The following is a 21,797-nucleotide window of genomic DNA, read 5'->3' as shown; positions in this document are numbered from 1 at the left end:
CAGATACCACATGAACCAGGTCACTAAGGACAACGTCACCAGCCTTGCCATGTTGCTATCATGTGCCCTGTGATGTGATGTGATATGAAGAGCACATCACCTCTTCTCCAAAACCCATAACCCCAGTCTAACCAGAGGAGACACCAGACAAATGCAAACTGAGGGACATTCTACAAAATAACTTACCAGTACTGTTCAAATCTTTCAAGGTTATGAAAAACAAGGCAAGACTAAGGAACTGTCACAGATTAGAAGAGATTAAGGAGACCTGATGACTAAACGCAATGTGGGATCTTGGATTGAATTCTGGAACAGAAAAAGGACGTAAGTGGAAAAAACTGGTGAAATTTGAATAAAGTTTATAGTTTGAATGAAAAAAAAAAAGACAGATGGGAGCTAGTGGGGCAATATCCCATTTCCTTCATCCGCAGGGAGTTAGCTCTGAGGTCTGTGCCGCACTGGATCCCAGAGCTCCCAGCTGGATTAAGTCTCAGTTGTTCATAGTGGTAACTGGCTTGATGACACACATCTTGGTTGCTTTCTCTTCCTTGCCCCTTTTCCCCACTCACCGATATTACTTGGGATCCCACAGAAACCACTTCCTCTTAAATCCTTGTCCCACGAGGTCTGTTTTTTGGGGAAATCCAAATGAAGAGTATATAAACAAATGGATTTTTTAATTGTGGTAAAATATACAGAACACAAAATTTACCACTTCAACCGTTTTAAAGTGTGCAGTTCCATGGCATTACATCGTGCAACCATCACAAACCATCCATCATCAGAACTTTTTCATCCTCCCAAACTGAAACTCTGTACCCAGTAACAATTCCCCATCGCCCACCCCTGCCACCGTCCCCGGACTTTCCAGCCCCTGGTAACCACTATTCTACTTTCTCTTCTATAAATCTGACTCTTCGAGGTACCTTATATAAGTAGAATCATACACTATGTGTTATTTTATATCTGGCTTATTTCACTTAACAGAATGTCTCCAAGGTTCATCCATGTTGTAGCGTGTATTACAATTTCATCCCTTCTTAAAGCTGAATGATATTTCATTGTATGTATAGACCACGTTTTGTTTACGCATTCGTCCATTGATGGACATTCATTTCCATCTTTTGGCTATTGTGAAAAATGCTCTTATGAACACTGGTGTACAGGCCCCTCTTCCAGTGTTTGCTATCAGTTCTTTGGGGTATATACTCAGAAGTGAACTTGCTGGATCACATGGTAATTCCATGTTTAATTTTTTGAGGAACCACCATACTGGTTTCCACAGTGATCGCACCATTTTACATTCCCACCAGCTATACACAAGGGTCCAAGTTTTCCACCTCCTTGTCAACACTTGTTATTTTCTATTGTTATTGTTGTTGTTTATAATAGCCATCCTAATGGACATGGGGTGGGATCTCGTTGTGGGTTTAATTTGCATTTCTCTAATGATTAGTGATTTTGAGCATTTTTTCATGTGCTTACTGGCCATTTTTATATCATTTTTGAAGAAATGTCACTTCAAATCCTTTACCCATTTTTGTAGTCAGGTAATCTGTATTTTTGTTATTGAGTGGTTAGGAGTAAATTCTTTATATATTCTGGACATTAACCCCTTATCAGATATATGATTTGAAAATATTCTCTTCCATTCTCTGGGTTGCCATTTCACTCTCTTGATAATTTTAAATTTTTATAAAGTCTAACTTATCTATTTTTCTTTTGTTCCCTGTGCTTTGGGTGTCATATTCAAGAAATCAGCATCAAAACTAATGCCAGAAAGTTTTTCCTCTATGTTTTCTTCTAAGAGTTTTATAGTTTTAAGTCTTATGTTTAGGTCTTTGATCCATTTTGTGTTATTTTTTGTTTATGGTGTAAGGTAAGTGTCCAACTTCATTCTTTTGGTAAATAATGTGGTAAATTAATTTTTAAGATAAAGCCTCGGTTATTATGAATTAATATGAGTTGTTTTGCTAAAGGCAAGGGGGAATAGTTTATTGTCTTTAATAGTCCTCTCAAATTCTAATGTACATTGTGGAGTTCTGCTCAATTATCCATGCCTTTATAAGAGAGTTAATTCAATGGCAGGTAAAGAATGATAATTCTGAAATCTGTGGGATCTGAAAAATGAGGTCTGACTGGTACACAAATGAATGGTTTTAACTCAAGTATCTCTTTCCTGACTTTGGAGGGGCAAACTGACTTGTAATATTTAAGAGATAAGGATATCCCTCATAAAGAATATGAAGAAGCCACAAATTAGATGACATTCGTTCCTAGTCCAAACATACATAACAATAGCTTGAGATCACTTAAAACATAGTCATCCATGGACAGAACCTGTTTCACCCCATTACACACAAAAATTTATCCAACTTTACTCCCAATACAACTATTGCTGGCTACCAACAAAATCATTTTCAAATACCTAAATGTCTTTACTATGCCGAAAAGCAAAATATTGTTTAAAAATGTAATCAGAATAGGGGGAAAATGTTTTTTTAAATCATGCTGGTCAAAGTCTTGCACTGAGGTCTGATTAGCAATAAAACTCAAGGCATTTTATTATTTTTTGATTTATTTTATTTTTTATTGAAATGTAGTTAATTCACAATGTTGTGTTAGTTTCAAGTGCACAGCAAAGTGATTCAGTTATATATATGTATGTGTGTATATATATATTCTTTTTCAGATTCTTTCCCATTATATTTTATTACAAAATATTGAGTATAGTTCCCTGTGCTCAAGATATTTTATTTTTTAACCTCAAATCATTCTTAGGTTTTGTGAAAAACCTGTAAAATGCATTTAATTGTTTAGAACTTTGGAGCTGGAGCTTTAGAAAAACAGTTTGGTTTTTAAAACTCCTAAAGAAGGAAATGAAAAGAAAACTCTGCCTTTCAGCTCTAATAGGAAACACTGAAATGCGTTTTCTAAGCCTGAAGGTACCTTACGAAAAATTAGTATTGCAATGAGTCGATAGGAGAGAGATAACGTTTAAAAAAAAAAAAAAAAAGAATAGGAGTAAACATTCCAGAACCACACATTTCTAGTTTAACTAAAGCCATCCCCACACTGGCTTTTCTCTCCTCTCTAAAGTTTAAAAACAGTAATGTTTCCTGAAAAGGAAATAAGCAAAGGGACAGGTACACAGAGGCAATTCACTTCTTAAATGTCTTTCCTACATTAAGTACTATTATGCCTTGCATCCAATTAAAGAAGAGGAATTTCCCCCAATTATCAGGCTCCTTGGCTCTATTACTCCTTCTTGTCAAGAAATACTTTGGGTCTGAATAAGACTGGCAAACTCTCCTTGCCCATGGATAATCATTATCCAGCGTGTCAAATCCCCATCATTTACAATTAGATCACATTGACTCTCCATTCCCAGAACTACAGCAAGACAAAAGAAGGGCGGAGCAATTAAAAAGCAAATTTAATTTCTTACAGTTTTCTGTAACTGGATAACTTGCGCTTTCTTTCCTCATTTTTCCCAAGAAATAGCCCAAACGATTGTACAATTAGTTATCATATTGTTTTTAAACAACAATAAGCTTCCCTTAGGGATCCTAAGTCCCCAATTAATAACAAATTGATGAAAGGCAGGAAAACGAAACAAAAAGTCAACAATAAACCAACACACATTTATTAGATGCAGTACTTATTATATGTTTAGCGATGATGCCAAAATTTTATATTTTGTTAGCTGAATTTGGCTCTAAGCTTCCTGCCATGGAGTTCAACTTCAATATCTCCTGCTTTTGATCTTGGCAAATATTTTATCAAAATGCTGAGAAAACAAACAGCATCCTCTGCCTCCAGCCCCCGCCTTTCTCCTTTGTGTTTTGTTTGTTATTCTCAGTCCTGTTAAAAAGCAAGCAGCCCAGGGCTTCCCTGGTGGCGCAGTGGTTGAGAGTCCGCCTGCCGATGCCGGGAACACGGGTTCGTGCCCCGGTCCGGGAAGATCCCACATGCCGCGGAGCGGCTGGACCCGTGAGCCATGGCCGCTGAGCCTGCGCGTCCGGAGCCTGTGCTCCGCAACGGGAGAGGCCACAACAGTGAGAGGCCCGCGTACCGCAAAAAAAAAAAAAAAAAAAAAAAAAAAAAAACTATGAAAAACTTCAACCACTTTTGTTTCTGTACTCATATGATTTTGGTTCACACAATGTTTAATTAGAATCTATAGAGGTTCAAGTTCCAAATAAGAATAAGCACACTTCTCCCTGTCTCTTTCATTGATAGCAGCTATAAAATCTGGACAGAACGCATGGAGAAGCTATTTGTCTGAAAAGTAAATAATGGCAAACTGAAGGGAAGTTTTGGAATAATGGAAAATTGAAGGGAAAAGCCCAGAATTTGAAGTACCTCTGACTGAAGCAGCACTGAATTTACTGCATTTTTTCCTCTGGTTCTCCTAAAGCTTAGCCCCACAAGTGGGCAAAGTCATACAAGTTGGCAGAAGAATGGTTAAAAAGAGCCCCACCTTTCAGACGTGAGAACCAAAATGGGAGTTCAGGAAACTGGAAAGTACCTGGATGTCTGGGAGAGAGTACAGCTCAGGAAAGTGACCCCATAAAGTTATTTATGAATCCTGAGCTCTCCAAAGTAGCACATACATGGATCTGACTCAGGTCAGCATTTAAATTTAACAGACAGACTACCTGCTCACGTCTCAGGTTGGCCAATGGGAAGTGCACACATGGGACAGGTCCAAACAGCACTGCAAAGGCATGAAAACTAAACTGGCATTAAAAACATAGCCCACTGGAGGTGGGTTAGAGATTGTGACCTGAACCCAACCAGACTGATTGCCTACTGAAACAAAAATAGCAACATTCATTCTCCATAGAATTTAAACAAGACCCAGAATCTTATAACGTAATATTCAAAAAGTCCAGGATACAATCCAAAATTATTTGCTATCAAAGAACCAGGAAAATCTCAATCTGAATAGGAAAAGACAATTAATAGATGCCAAAGATGAGTGACTTGGATGTTAGAATTACAAAGATGAGTGACATGGATGTTAGAATTACCCAGTAAAGACTTTAAAGAAGCTATTATAAAATGCTCCAAAAGCAATCACAAACACACTTGGATCAAATAGAAAACTAGAAAGTCTCTGCAAGCACAGAGAAGATACAAAGAAGAACCAAAAGGGAATTTTAGAACTGAAAAATACAATAACCGAAATAAACTCACGTGCTGGGCTCAAGAGCAGAATGGAGATAATAGAGCAGGAGCCAATGGACTCAAAGATAAATCAATAGAAATATCCAATTTGAACAACAGAGAAAAAGAATTGAAAAAAAATGGACTTAGCCTCGGGAAACTGTGGGATATTAACAAAAGGTTTAACCTTTGATTCACTGGAGTCCAAGAAGGAAACAAGTATAAGTGTGGTGCTAAAAATATTTTTGAATGAATAATGGTTGACACTTAACCAAAAGAGTTATGTAGATGGCAGATGAGCACATGAAAAGATATTCAATATCTTTAGCCATTAGTGAGATGAAAATTAAACCATGATGGGATAACACCTCAAATCTATTAAAATGGCTTAAAAAAATACTGACTGTACCAAGTGTTGATAAGAACACAGTGCAATTAGAACTCTCATACATTGCTGATGGGAATACAAAATGGGACAGCCATTCTGGAAAGCAATTTGGCAGTTATATAAAGTTAAACATACCCTTACAACATGACACAGCAATCCACTTCTGCTGTATTTACCCTACAAAAATGGAAGCTTATCCTCACGCAAAAATATGTACCTGAATGTTTTTAGTAGCTCTGTACATGGTAACCACAAACTGGAAACAATCCAAATGTCCTTCAGTGGGTGAATGGCTAAACAAGCTGTGGTACATCTATACAATAAAATCCTATATAGAGAGAGGAATAAACTATTGATATGAGCAGCAATTTGGATGAATCTCAAAAGCATTATGCTGAATGAAAGGAGCCAGTCTCAAAAGCTTATGGTACTATATAAATTAATTTATATCATTCCCAAGAGGACAAAACTGTAGGGTTGAAGAACAGATCAGTGATTGCCAGTGTAAGGATGGAGAGACACTGTGGTCATGAAAGAATAGCGTGAGGGACTTTTGCGAGGGGGCCATGGAATTTTTTTGTATCCTGATTGTGGTATACTAATCTATACAGTAGGTCATACATACAATATAATATGTCAAAATTCATACAACTGTACCCCAAAAAAGTAAATTTTAATATATGATCATTTGAAAAGGAAAAAATGTATAATTAAAATAACAAGTGCTCTTGGGACTTCCCTGGTGGTCTAGTCGTTAAGACTCTGTGTTCCCAATGCAGGGGGCCCAGGTTCGATCCCTGGTCAGGGAACTAGATCCCACATGCATACCACAACTAAGAGTTCGCATGCCACAACTGAGGAACCCTCCTGCTGCAACTAAGACCCGGCATAACCAAATAAATAAATAAATATTCAAGATGATCAAACCACAAAAACCCAAAAAAACAAACCAAGTGCTCTTAGCACAAGCAATTCAACAGATGGGAGTAGAAGAGAGCTAGAAAATAGTGAACTAGCTATGAGCAGTTTTCATGACAGCATGCCGTGGGCATCTGCCAGAATGTTACAGAGAGGAGGGAGAGGACTGGATAATCTGGACATTCGCCTAAATGGAGGTCTGTTAAGAGAGCTTCTACTGTACTTTCAAAATTTTACTCTTTTTCAAAAAATTCATTCTGATTGTTTGCATTCTCTAGATTAAAAAATATATATCTGTATAAATGTCTTTCATCTTTGAGTACTGAAGATCAGTAACACTTTTTCAGGGCACATGAACTCACAGATACACTTCCCACATGGGCTGTTTCCAACTCTCACCCAACTCAAAGTTCCCGATTCCTCCTCACTGCCCTCACTTAATGGTGATGACCTCTGTTACCCTCCTGTGGGAGGAATGGGGTGGAGGACAGCTTACGGAGTGCTAGGGTGGCTAAGCTCTCCATTGCCTGGAAGCAAGCTGCCAGCTCTGACCTTCACGGTTTCAGGAGCTCACTGATTTCACAAAACGCACGACAGATGATGGAATGGGAGCCTCATGGGGCTGTTTACTTGCACTGGGAAAATCATTTTGAATATGGGCTCTACTGAGGCCAGATCTTGAGAAAGTTCCTTTTGAGAGCAAGAGACACCCACCATGGAAACTCTGGCTAACATTCCACCTTTCTATTTCCCTGTTTCCATCATCTTTTCTTTCTCCAAAAGTCTCAGAGAAGAGTGGACCCTTCTCAAAGGCTAACAATCCTCCCGTGTTCTAAATTCTACCAACTTCTCGAGTCGACATCTCCTCTCGTCCGACGGAACCCATTTTCCTATGCTCCAATTTTCCTTTATCCTTGCATAATCATTTCTGTGAACCTTTAGATCATTTTCAAATGGACAAAGAACTATGGGGACATATTTTCACACCTCATCTGTGTGTTAAAACATTCTTCAGTTACCTCTTTCAGAAGAAACAAATAATTTTATCTTTTCCAAAGAGATTTATTTCCTATCTCTTACTATTATTGCCTTACTCAGGAGTTTTCTAATCAATATGTAGAAATTCCATCTAGGTATGTTATGTTGTAAAGAGTATTTCTGTCTAGTTAAGTCAACGTACAGAATCTCATGCCATTTGAGGTATACAGAAGCAACACTTAAGAATGGAGTGTCCTTGAAGATCCTTGTATCGAAAGTTTCCCGGTATGACCACGGGCATTTATTTTTTTAATTTAATTTAATTTTTTAAATTAATTTATTTATTTGTTTTTATTTTGGGCTGTGTTGGGTCTTCGTTGCTGTGCGCAGGCTTTCTCTAGTTGCGGTGAACGGGGGCTACTCTGCGTTGCAGTGCGCGGGCTTCTCATTGTCGTGGCTTCTCTTGTTGTGGAGCACGGGCTCTAGGCGCAGGGGCTTCAGTAGTTGTGGCATGCCAGCTCGAGAGCGCAGGCTCAGTATTTGTGGCGCACGGGCTTAGTTGCTCCATGGCATGTGGGATCTTCCCGGACCAGGGATCGAACCTGTGTCCCCTGCATTGGCAGGCAGATTCTTAACCACTGCACCACCAGGGAAGCCCATCATGGGCCTTTAAAGCATAGAGCTGCGGAGAAATCATTTAGCACCAGATCATGACTGGCATTTCTTCTGTTTCTGCAGAACCCTTTAAGATTGAGATTCTTACTTCTTGAGAGGAAGCTGTAGGAGGAAGTCTTGGACTGGGGAATTAGAAAGAGACCACAAGAAATGCCCCACTGTCACAATTATCTTAAGCTGTCCCAACTCTGATCTAAAAGGAACTCAATATTAGTCTGTTAGGAGGCAGAGCGTGAGAATGACAGCAAAGTTCTGATTGAAACACTGTGTGCCCGTTTTTAAATTAAGCATTTTGCATGGAGAGATCTAAAAGTCCACACTAGCTAATGGTGACAAAGTAGCTTTCTGAAAGAAATGGAGAAGTAACTTCATGTCTGAGTTGACACCTTGATAATTTATACATGTACTCTGCCTAGCTTCCTTCAGGGGAAAAAAAAAATTCTCTACATAATTCCCTTCTCCCCACTCTCCTTCCCCCTCCTTTAAAGGAATGGCTCCATATGGAACATGGTCTGTCGTTAGCAAGGCAAGGGAAGGGTTGATGCCTCAGAATATTTATTACACCCTTACTCTGTGCAAGACATTTCTAAACTTTGGGGCTACAATCTACAAGGATTCTGCAGCTCCTGCCCTTCTGAAGCTCATCCCCTAGAATAGTCTTTCTCTACCCTTTTCCATGCTTGCCCCCTACCAAAGGAAATTTATTAGAAATGTTTTTGTTTGACTGGCTCCACTATGAAATTTTAATACTACAGATATACTGTATATCTGTTTATGTATTGTGTTTAATACTATAGATATATTATATAGCTGTTTACGTATTGTGTATATCTGTGCTTTAAACATAGAAAGATTAAGATTTTTTTGTCCCTCAAAGAACCAAATTTTACCCTTTGGGGTGATATTATCCCTGTGAAAAATGCATACTGTAGGGGAAAGACAGAAGTCAGAAAATAAATAAGATAAATAATTGTGATGAATAAAATGAAAGAAACAAAAGGGACCAAAAATTGGAGTGTGTGACTTTGCATAGAGACAACCAGTTGCTTGCACTGACTAAAAGAGGGAAAGGAAGCAAACTGCAGCCTCTGCGTATCTTTCTTTCTTCTCTACCTCAGTTGTACTGGGAATATAGGACTGTTTCATTAGCCCTGTGTAAGCAGTGGGTAGGGATGCTCGTAACTTCCTGGTCCCATTTTCCCTGAAGCCCGGTGTTTAAATCCCCCATCAGAAACTTAAAAGGAAAAGAAAGACTGAATGTAATCCACGATGTACAAGTAATTTCTCTCTTCCTGTTTTTCAAACAGACTCACGTTAAGTCGTGCTGCCTCTCTTAAACAACCTGTACACCCCCAACAGCAAGGCTGCCAAAAGCCACTCATTCGGGGAACCCAGTCTACCTGGTCATTGGTTCCTGTGCAGCTCTGAATGGGCCACTGTTCCCTAGTATGGGTGTGAGACTATCAAAGATACATTTAACTTGATATGTCTGTGGTGGAACAAAGCATGTATATTTGCATAATGCTCTCCACATATTCCAGCAAAATAATGAAGGCAAGGTAGCTGAATGCTGCAGAACAATATAGTGCCCTGGTTATACACTCCGGTACAGGTTTTAGAGTCCAGACCACTGTTTGCAAATTGGCAGGTAATTTAACCACTCTAAAACTCAGTTTATCCATGTGTAAAATGAGAATAATGACACTACCATAATGGGTTGTTATAAGAAATAATGTAAGTTATGTAAGTTTTATATATATGTATATATATATATTTATATATTTATTTATGTTATTTAGTATAATACATGGAGCATAGAAAACCCTCTATACATACCCGCTGCTATTACAACTATTTCTACAAGACAACCATGTTTTGTTTTGGGTTTCCTACCTAGTTTTGCTATTTTTTTAGCATAACAAAATTAAAATTTGTTTAACATCAAAGCAGGATCTCTAGTATTTAATCATGAGTAACATTTTGCCTGATCTGCCTTTTAGTTACCCTTGCCCTTTAGTTATGTTTGTTGGTATTTTTCTAAACTAATCTGTTACTTTATTTTCTTTTGGCTGCCAAGTTACAGTTTATAACTGTAATTGTTACTACCCTTCATTCAGGGCTATGAATGAGTGAGTTAATACTAGAAGATCTACTAACTTTAGTCTTTATGAAGGCTTACACAATCTGACTCCTAGAATATTCAAAAACAAGCTCTGTCTTCCCAATTCTTCCCTGAATCTGAATCAGCTCTGAGATCTCTATCCCGGCTATTAGCATCACCATCCTGATCACTGTCTATGCTAATCCTCAGGGTCCTCTGGTGTCATGCACAATCTAGTGTCTCACCATGTCTATGTAATATCTGTTATGAGTTCCTGACTCTCCATTCCTTTTCTAAAACCTATTTCCTCAAAAGAGGTGCTCTTCCCACATTCCATACACATGGTCAAGGACAATGAAAAGGACATTCATCATGTTTAGGGCCACCTGGCATGTTTAAATATCCTTCCTGTGTCTGGGGAATTCCCCATAGTTTTCTTAACCTGCTTAGTTAAGGTTCAGGGATTCACCCAGGGGCAGATCTTGGTTTCGTAGGGCTTGAAGCTAATGCAATTTAGGGGAAATTTCTTTCATAATAAAAAGCAGCCAAATTTTGAACTTAAAATTAGGTTTAAAAATTAAGTACTTATTTAGAATGAGAAAAAAAATTTAAAAAACTGACCACTACCATAAACATCACAAATCCCGAAAAAGAATGTAATTTCAATTGCCTAATGCACCTCTTTAATATTTTTCTTTATTATTCTTTATTATATATTTATTATTATTTTAGCTGCATAGTCTTTGATTGCCTCTTCACATGCAGAGGCTTTATAATATATTTTTAATAAAGAATAGAAAGACACTCGAGACTGTCCTTTAGTAAGGTTGGTCAAAGTTTTTTTTATTATTGTCAATAGTTTAGAGAAGTCTCTTTACGCTTCACAACACATAGCTGGTCATGTTGTGTAAATTTAGTAAGTGGGACCGGGAAGGCAGGGCTGCAGTTACAGTATGTTTCTTGTGTAAATTTTCCCAAACCTATGACCATCCTAAGACTCTCCCAGGGCCTTGGAAGGGGTCTGTGCAGATGAGAGGTCCTGCGGCTGAAGCTTCATTAGCTCCGTGGTGCATCCATCTCTGGAGACGGTTAGGTTTCACCCATCAGACGTAATCATAAAGATTTCACTCCGGAAGTGAACAACCTTAGGAAGCAGGAGTCCTTGCAATCTACCATTTCACAAAAATGACAATAGAGGCATCGGCTCTTCCAGGACGTCCTTGGTGAAACTTGTGTTGAGTTCCCAGAATCACTGGCTCCGTGGTCCCTGTGCCCAGCAGCAGCGAAGCCCTCTCCCCTTCTGCAGCCCTCCCAGCATACAGCATGATGTGGCCTGTGGCTACGGATCCTGGCTGCATGGCCTATGGGCCAGCGCTCAGAAATTCCATGAGGTACCAAACATCCTTTATTAAATTAAAAAAAAAGCTTTTGTCCTAAACTCACTAGAGTAGTTTCCGTTTGCAGTCTTGAATCCTGACTCGTGTGCAAGGGAGGGCCAAGGCCAAGGCTGAGGCAGCGTGAACCTGCCTGAGGTGATGGCGTGACCCGAGGATGGAAAAGTGAATCAAAGCATAGCGCATGGGTGAAAACTAGCGTCCAAATACCAGGAAAGTAAGGATGAAGATCAAACACATGGGGCCCGGAGTTGAAGGCAGGAGTCAGGGGGCCAAAATTCTTGATTAGTGGAAGGAAGTGAAGGCAAAGGAGATTGAGAAAAGGCAAAGAAGTGTAGGTCAAGAGTCCATCTGATGGGACAGCAGTTGGGTGGTATGAATGAGGGTTGGGTGGGCTTAAAAAGAAATGGAAGCAGACTCACAGATATAGAGAACAAACTAGTAGTTACCAGTGGGGAGAGAGGGGGATGGGGCAATATAGGGGGCGGGGGAAAGGGAGATACAAACTGTTGGGTATAAGATAAGTCAAGGATGAATTGTACAACAGGGGGAATGTAGCCAATATTTTGTAATAACTGTAAATGGAAAGGAGCCTTTAAAAATTGTATAAAAATTTACTGCATAGCACAGGGAACTCTACTCGATACTCTGTAATGACCTATATGGGAAAAGAAATCTAAAACAGAGCGGATATATGTATATGGATAACTGATTCACTTTGCTGTACAGCAGAAACTAACACAACATTGTAAATCAACTGTATGTCAATAAAAATTAATTAAAAATAAAAATTTAAAACTTACATAAAATTTAAAAATTTCTGATAAAAATTAAATATCATAACTAAGAGGAAAAAATAAAATTTTGTCTTCAAGATATCATTAAAAAAAAAAGAAATGGAAGAAGCCTGCACAGTACAATCACTCAGGCTCTCATTAGCTTGCATTGGGAAATAAAAGCCTTCCAACCTCTTCCCACCTTCTTTTCTGCCCTGCAGTATGTTCTCTATGCAAAAAAAACTGTTGAGGCCATTGTAATTGCCTTAATTAAAAAAAAAAAATCAATTGTGGCTCCCCATTGCCTACAGAACATTACAGAACTCATTAGCCTGGCATTTCTTACCCTCTCTCATCTAGGTCAATCCATTCCTCCAACTCATTCCTCGTTTATCTTCTCATACCTAATATTAGAGGCACACGAAACTATTTAATGTTTCCTAGACATGCATTGCATTTTCTCACAGTCTTGTTGTTCTTTCTGCCTGGGGTGCCCTCCCCGCCTTATCTCAGCACATCCAAATCCCTCTGTCTTCCAAAGCCCAGTTCAAATGCCACATCTCTTCTTCAGCAGCAATATTTCTTCCCCTGAAGCACACTGACTGCATTGCTCATGTTACTTTTCCCACCTTCCATTACTGTTATTGAGGCAAGTATTTTCTTTCCTCTAAGAAGCCAGAAGCTCACTTTGGGCAGAATTCTTGGCACGATGCCTCATATACTCAGGGGCCCAAATAGTGTTGAACAAAGGGTTTGAATGAAGTAACTCTTGACCTGTAATTTTCTCCAGAATCTAAAGCCTAAGTGACGGTGATGGTGGCCTAAGACGTGAAAGGAAAAATGCAGGTTTTGATATCAGAAAAGCAGCAGACGGAGTCACAACTTTGTCACTGAATAATGAAGAATCTTGGGACAAGTTGCCTAATCACAAGAAGCCAGTGGGAAGATGGAGATAGTACACCCTATGGCATAGGATTATTTTGAGAATTGAGCAAGGTGCTGGAAGGCACCTAATACAGTTCCTGGCACAAAAGAGATGCTGTTTGGATGTTAGTGGTTTTCTACCCCTTAGTCTTCTCTTTTTCAGCCTCAGCATCTCTCATTCCATACACTGTTCCTCACACAACTCAGTTTTCTGGTCTGCTCATCCACTTCATTTCATCAGTATTGCTCTTAAAAATTTGACTATTAAGATGTCCCAACTGTTGGGACTTCCCTGGTGGCACAGTGGTTAAGAATGCGCCTGCCAATGCAAGGGACACGGGTTTGATCCCTGGTCTAGGAAGATCCCACATGCCGCGAAGCAACTAAGCCTGAGCGCCCCAACTACTGAGCCTGTGCTCTACAGCCTGTGAGCCACAGCTACTGAGCCCGCGTGCCACAACTACTGAAGCCCGTGTGCCTAGAGCCCATGCTCCATAACGAGAGAAGCCACCGCAATGAGAAGCCCCCTCACTGCAATGAGAAGCCCCTGCTCGCCACAACTAGAGAAAACCTACCCGCAGCAACGATGACCTAACACAGCCCAAAATTAATTAATTAATTAATTAAAATTTATTAAAAAAAAAAAAAGGATGCCCCAAGTGCGACCTGATTCATTCATAGAACAGTGGGGATGTTACTTGTCATGATCTAACATTCTATTTTTGCAATACAAGATAGTCATATTATACTTTGATTAATTTTAAGCTTTTTTTTTTCATATTTATTTGGCTGTGCCGGATCTTTAGTTGTGGCATGCAGGCTCTTAGTTGCGGCATGCGGGATCTAGTTCCCTGACCAGGGATTGAACACTGGCTCCCTGCATTGAGAGCTTGGAGTCTTAACCACTGGACCACTAGGGAAGTCCCTAATCTTAAGCTTTAGATTAATTAAAATCTACAGATTTTTTTGGAACAACCTACCTCCAGGTCACATGTTCATTTCATACTTGAACCTAAATGCAAACGCTTACCCTTATTTCTGGTAAGTTTCAACTAATTTATATAAGCCCAGAATTTTACTTTACCAAAATCACATTCAGCCTTGATTTTAATCATCTTTAAAAAGGTGTGGGGGGAGGCTGGTGGGAGAGGCACTAAGCAATAACTTCAGAACATTCTTCTTACTCTCATTTAATCACAGAATAAATACCTCCCACGGTGAGCTGTAATGCAGGCCAGCATTTGTGTCTGTGTGGAGGAAAAAGATGACTTTTGCACTTTGGCTCTGACAATAAGAGCCACATAAGCAATTAAACTTCAACAAACTTAGTAACTGAATAACGGAAATGCATTTTTTTAGAGATCACCTTAAGGAAAATGAAGAAGAAAAAGGTGGCATTCTTTAATTTCTCAAATAGAAAGGATTCTCCTGTGTTTTAATTAAACACTGTGTTGTTCTACCAACAGTATGGGCCAAAACTTTGATTAGCTATGCTCTATTGCAAAAAATCTCAGAAATTTTCTTCTCAAATAAAATTATTATGTTTTTCTTTGAGACCATGTAAAATAAACAGAGCAATCTAAATGTAGAAACTTTTACTGAGATTCTTCTGAATAACCTCTTCATAGAGAAGCCATAAGTGATGTTTTGTTTTGTTTTGTTTTTGTTTTGTTTTGTTTTTGCTGTACGCGGGCCTCTCACTGTTGTGGCCTCTCCCGTTGCAGAGCACAGGCTCCGGACGCGCAGGCTCAGCGGCCATGGCTCACGGGCCCAGCCGCTCCGCGGCATGTGGGATCTTCCCGGACCGGGGCACGAACCCGTGTCCCCTGCATCGGCAGGCAGACTCTCAACCACTGCGCCACAAGGGAAGCCCAGTGATGTTTTTTTATTACTGGAAATTTATAGGAAATGTTTTGGGGAGCTTTCCAGTTTTTCCTTATCAATGTAAGTCCTAAACATATCAAACATCATTTTAAAGAGAGGCATATTAAATAATGAGAAACTTCTTCAGCCTAAAATTTCTATAAAAGTAAAAGAACTTTAGTAAAGAGGAAATATTCTTTCTAAAAAAATGTCTAAATATCTGCCCACACTTAGGGGAAAGAGAATAAGAAATAAGGTCTAAACCAAAAAATAATATTATAATAAGTTAGTGGGATTTACCTAGTCTGGGACCAATCTTTCTTTTCCGTTAAGGACTGTCTGAGATCCAAACAAAACAAATGAGCCATCAAATAGTTGAGATTTCAGTGCCAATAACGTTAGAAGAGAGGGAAGGTGGAAGGTAAGTTAGGGGCCGGAATCATTTTTCTACTATTTATATAGAACTCGGAAAATCATATTTTCCCAGTTATAGCTGGGGATTCAGTTACTTAATATAAATAAGGAAAGATATCTAAGATAACCAAGACTAAAAAATGCTACAATTTTTGTTAGTTGTTCAGATGCTTTTAGATGTATTCTGTATTCCCGAGATATAGGAAACAGACCATGTGAAATATACTATGCTTTTTCTCTATCAGTTAAGATTGTCATTATCAACATTTTATATTGTTTGGTAAATGGAGTCTATTGGAGGGGGAGCTATCACACTGAAAGGGAATGCATGTTCTGAAATATCTTTTCTTTCACAAATCCTTTATATTTGTTGATTTTTTGAGAACACATATCTTTAAGGCCTACAGGAACCATGAAAGTTGAACCATGAAATTGTTGATATTTAATTCTTGTTAACCTATGAAACATCAGTTTCTCTGGCTTTAACCTAACATAATCAAAGATTGCGTCTAAAGCTGTAGAACTTTTCTGTCAACTGTCTTTATCAGCAGCCTTTGATATTTACAGAACTCTTACCATATCCAATATGATGAAATATAGGCTATGCTGGGCCATCTCTTCCCCTCCCCCCTATACAACCCCTGGAGTCGTGGTCTTGTTCTCCATTGCCACTATCCACAGACAAGAGAGCTACATCTCTAAGAGAATGTCATCTTGCCCTGCTGGCTTCTCTGGCAAAATAACTTTTGACCCTGTAGTTCTGGTCTGCTGTCATCAAATCTCCACCTATTGCTTTGTATTAGCTTTTAGTACATTGTGATGAAAAGTACTTGGGATTTTCAGTCATTGAGTTTTAGAGCTAGAAGAGATCTCAGCAATCACTTAGCCTAACCCTCCTCTAGTTAACACTGCTGATTGCCAATTCCCTTTGTCAGCCCAGTTTTCACCTAGTTTTTCACCCTCCCTGATGCTGCCAATGTGTTTTGGCCACGGGCTTGACTTCCCACTGGGGATGATCTCACTGGTTTGGAATCTCGGCCTAAGGCAATCTGCTCACCCAAGTCCCCGCTATTAGGATGGGTGTTATGGGCTGAATTGTGTCCTCCCAAAATTTATACATTGAAGTCCTAACCCCCCGTAACTCAAAACGTGACTGTATTTGGAGATAGGGCCTTTAATGAGGTCGTTAAGTTCAAATCAGGTCATTAGAGTTGGCCTTAATTCAGTATGACTGGTGTCTTTTTATTTAATATATAAATTTATTTATTTTATTTTTGGCTGCATTTGGTCTTCGTTGCTGTGTGCAGGCCTTCTCTGGTTGTTGTGAGCAGGGGCTACTCTTTGTTGTGGCGCGCGGGCTTCTCACTGCGGTGGCTTCTCTTGTTGCGGAGCGCGGGCTCTAGGCTCGCGGGCTTCAGTAGTTGCAGCATGCAGGCTCAGTAGTTGTGGCTTGCAGGCTCTAGAGCGTAGGCTCAGTAGTTGTGGCACATGGGCTAAGTTGCTGCGTGGCATGTGGGATCTTCCCGGACCAGGGATCGAACCGTTGTCCCCTGCATTGGCAGGCAGATTCTTAACCACTGCGCCACCACAGAAGTCCATGACTGGTGTCTTAATAAGAGAAAATTTGGACACAGACATGTACACAGGGAAGACAGTGTGAAGACACAGGGAGAAGATGACCATTTGCAAGCCGAGGAGAGAGCTCAGAAGAAACCAACCCTGCTGACACCTTGATCTCAGACTTCCAGTCTCCACAACTGTGAGAAAATAATTTCTATTGTTTAAGCCACCCAGTCTGTGGTATTTTGTTATGGCAGCCCTAGCAAAATAATACAACGGGACTGGGCTTTGGAATGGAACCAAATTTGAGCCAAAAACGAGAGACCCTTTTTGGAAACCACTAGGAAACCACTCCCTTGTTTAAAAGAGAGTACCAGAAGAGATACTCTTTTTTCTTCTCAACGTTGTGTGATAGGGATGTGAAGCTTGTAAATTCTGCCATTGTTTTGTCATCAAAAGGGATGCTACCCTGAGAATGAGCCAATACTCAGAGATGATCATAGCAGGGGAAGTGAGGAAACAGGAGCTGGAGTTACTTAATTAAAGCAACCTCAAACCCTGATCAATCTCTGGACTTCCAGTTAAGAGAGCCAATAAACCTCAGTTGTTTAAGCCAGCTAAGGCCAAGTTTTCTGTTACTTACACCTGAAACTAACATAATGTTATATCCAACTATGTTTCAATTTTTTTTAAAAAAATAGCAAAAACTTAAAAAAAAAAAAGAATATTAGTGGTATACCTAGGAAAGAGAATCCATCCCTCTCCTTTGTTGGTGATAGAGTTGCCCACTGTACTCAATCAGCAATATTTTTAAATGTGAATAAATAAAAAAGAATTAGAACTATAAAAAAAAAGATTGAGAGTGCATACATAATTGGTAGGAATATTAAGAAAAGTACAAGTAAAGGGATTTATGAACACAATGAAGAAAATATTCACTCTTCTCTGAAAAATCCAGGAAGGCTAAAGAGACAATTGGAAGTATTAGAAAAGAAGAAAAAGGAGGAACTTCCCTGGTGGTCCAGTGGTTAAGACGCTACACTCCCAGTGCAGGGGACGTGGTTTCCATCTCTGGCAGGGGAAATAAGATCCCACATGCTGTGCCATGCGGCCAAAAAAAAGGAGAAGAAGGATCCAAACCTAGCTTTTTATGTCAATAAGTCAATTTTTTTTTGTCCTTCCCTGTAGCCTCATCTTTAGTCTCTTTAGAAGGAACTCTCCCCTCCAGAACATTCTTCCCCTTTATTTCTTTCATTGCCTTCCTGCTTATGTGCTGCTCCAAACATCCTTCCACCTGGGAGTAACCCGCTTGCACCTCTGCCCAGTTTTGAATACCTGAGCTCTGTTAGGTATGCTCTCTCCCATGATCTGCAAAGCATGATTACATTTTCAAAACAGAGTCCATATTTGTTAAGTGGTTAAGACACGTGTTTTATGAGAATGTTGTTGATCCCCTACATAGAAAAATCATATTAACCATTTGGGGAAGTGGGAATTTTACCACATTTGGCCAATTTAAAACTTCTTGACAGCTTCAAACCACTCTATCACATTTACATTAACATTTTCGTTCCAGAAAGCGGAAAATGTCACACTGAGTTATTCTCATTTTATACATTCTAGGCCACGCTTTTGTAATGAATTCCTTCTTTTAAATCTTGGCGAGCTCAGCTATGACTAGAGATTATCAATCAAATTTAAATTTCGTTTATTAAAAAATGCTATAACTATAACGAAAGCAGGAAAATCTCCTCAGAGCTTAGTACTATATGCCTGGCATATAGTACATGATAAATAAATATTCGTTAAATAAATACTTTAATGAATAATTCTGGTTTTTTTTTTTTGCCCTTTTCCCAAAAATGAATGCTTTCTGACACAACTCTGTGATATATTTGTGCATTGCAAGTTGTTGAATTATTTTATTTTTTAAAGAATGACCTCTCGGGTCAGTTTAATATCAAATCTTCAAATTTTCAAAATAATATATATGATAGAAAATAATAAGCTGTGCTATCAAGTTGATGGGGCTGTACATGGGGTACTATTCTTTGAACCTACCAATTATTGACAGAGTTGGACAAATATAAGGCAAAGCCTTAACTTTTGGGGGATACCATTATGCAAGGAATCCATAGAAGGTATCCTTTTCTTCCTGGGAGTAGGAGAAGCAATTAGAGTTACAATTGACCTAAATTGCCACACTGTCCTCTTTTCACATGGGCACATCACTTTTCTGGTCTCCCTTTTGTATGCTGTGGCTCAAATCAATAAAACCAATCTGGGTTTTTACAGGATAGAGTACCACACCTATGTCTTCTGAATGTCTCCAAGTTTGCTGGGAGAGCCACACTAAGGAGTTAATCGAAACAGAAGTTGAAAAACCTGTACAGTCTGTGCTACAAAAGTCTAAGCAAGTTCGTTTTTTTAATAAATTAGGCATAGTCAAAATACTGCTGCTGTTTTTGTTTTGATAGCTCATAATCTTCTCACAGCGCTCTTTTATGTCATTGTCCTTGTTTTCATGATTTCAAACTTTGAATTGTTTGGGGGTTTAAGTTGCTTATTACCTGAAAGTACAGTTAGTATTACATCAAAATGTATGACCATCCCCTCATTATAGTGAGGAGCTTGAAATGGGAGAATTATCATGTTATTAGTGTCAATCTACTTGACCACTCATATTTTTCTAGAAACCGTAATCTAGAAGTTGGATATGAATATTCTAGAAACTGCAGTCCAGAATTTCTGCATTCTTGATTTAAAATCTTCAATATCCAGAACACCAACCTTTGGAGTTAGCCAAGAGCGCTCGCTGATGCCCCGGTTGATTTTGTATGTTAATATACTCTATGTCTCCTTTCTTCTTGCCAGAAACAAAACAATTCTTTTAAAAAATGTTGCCTACTTGCTCAAAGACTGAGAAGGAAAATGCATTTAAGTTTCATTAACAACATTCATGCTTCACTCCCCCTAGTTCAGCTTTCTTTCCCTCATTTTGTGTATCTAGTGCCACTTTTTCACACAGTTTTGAAGACAAGACTGAGTAAAAAGAATGTGTCCCGTTTTTTGTGTCTCCAGCAAGGACTAAAAAGTGTGCCACTTGGCGGCCAGTCAACCGTAACTTTTTTTTCCCTTCACTCTCAGTGTTCACATAACATCAAGGTGAATTTGATCCTCTAACCAAGTTTTGCCAACTGTTACTCTGTCAGGAGAAGGCTCTCTCTGATCTCCGCCATCCTAAGAACTATTGTCATGGAGTAATTGCCATATTAAATGACATGGTAAACAGGTTATTTTTAGTTTTAGGCTATCAAGGAGACTTTGACAAAGTGCTGTGCATTTCCGTTTGTTTTCCCGGGACCAGTGTTTTCTGCTCAGACCACCACTGTCATTTCCAATCACTGAGCTCTAAGAACTTAACCGAGACGAGAACAGTTTCAATGTCACTTTGGCATCCAACAAGTAGCCATTAGAAATCCCTGAAAGTGCATAAACCTGCCCACAGATTCTAGGAAATAGAACATCAAATAAAACTTCTATCCAGGATTGTTAAAAAAACAAACAACACAATAACAACAAAAATGAAAACAAATTAAAAGAACAAACTACAGCTCTTCATTTAACCTCCCTATTGGCAGCAGATTTGAGATTCAGTTGAACATGCCAGAAGCAGCCGGCCAGGTCTTATGACTCACAGACACATGATGCTTCTGCTGGGAGCACGGACAGGTGGATACAGACCTGATTTTTTCACCAACTTTGTTCTGGGATTTCAAATATATCACCACGAGTTGGTGAGAAATGATGCCATTTGCATTATTTCAACAAACGCTTATAGATTCAAGATCACTTTGAAAAAGGAAAGAAAATGAACATTCAAATCAAATAGGTTGTGTGGCAGCAGCTTCAGTGTGAAGGATTTGCTTTTAGGGGCGATCTAGGTGACAGTTCTCACCCTCTTTTTGCCTCCAAATCACCAGGAAGTTCCCTACAACATCCTAGTGTCTGGGCTCCATCCCTAGAGATTCTGAATCATTGACTGAACAGTTCCATTTCCCGAAGGGAAGCAGAAGATATTTTACTTTTTATCTTGTAAAATTTATATCCTGTTAGAATTTTCCATGTTTTATATATCTTTTATTTTTAAAAATTAACTTGACAGGAATAAAGACGCAGATGTAGAGATTGGAGTTAAGGACACAGGGAAGGGTAAGGGTAAGCTGGGATGAAGTGAGAGAGTAGCATGGACATATATACACTACCAAACGTAAAATAGATAGCTAGTGGGAAGCAGCCACATAGCACAGGGAGATCGGCTCAGTGCTTTGTGACCACCTAGAGGGGTGGGATAGGGAGGGTGGGAGGGAGGGAGACGCAAGAGGGAGGGGATATGGGGATATATGTACATGTATAGCCGATTCACTTTGTTATACAGCAGAAACTAACACAACAATGGAAAGCAATTATACTCCAATAAAGATGTTAAAAAATAAACTAACTTGAAAAGCATATGCCCTTAATATGGCCTTTCCTAAGTGCACCCAACTTGATAGTGATTATAGTTCTTCTAGGTATTCAAAATACCAACCCCAAATCAAAACAGAAATCTATGTATAGATTTTAGTGTATTG

The 21,797-nt window shown here is 39.1% G+C and overlaps 1 long non-coding RNA gene across 1 annotated transcript in view; it reads left to right on the top strand.

The window, feature by feature from the left end:
* The window catches only part of LOC141279724 (uncharacterized), a 58,529-nt gene extending 38,919 nt beyond the window's left edge, over nucleotides 1–19,610 (top strand). Inside the window, exons 3-4 of the long non-coding RNA XR_012334431.1 lie at nucleotides 210–324; nucleotides 19,459–19,610. This is a non-coding gene — a long non-coding RNA (uncharacterized lncRNA). The remainder of the gene's footprint in view (nucleotides 1–209; nucleotides 325–19,458) is intronic.
* The last annotated feature ends 2,187 nt before the right edge of the window (nucleotides 19,611–21,797 follow it).

The sequence above is a fragment of the Tursiops truncatus genome, chromosome 10, assembly GCF_011762595.2.
Source record: "Tursiops truncatus isolate mTurTru1 chromosome 10, mTurTru1.mat.Y, whole genome shotgun sequence".
Lineage (NCBI taxonomy): Eukaryota > Metazoa > Chordata > Mammalia > Artiodactyla > Delphinidae > Tursiops > Tursiops truncatus.
The sequence above is the reverse complement of the archived record's forward strand: the minus strand, read 5'-3'. Positions and strand labels throughout refer to the sequence as shown.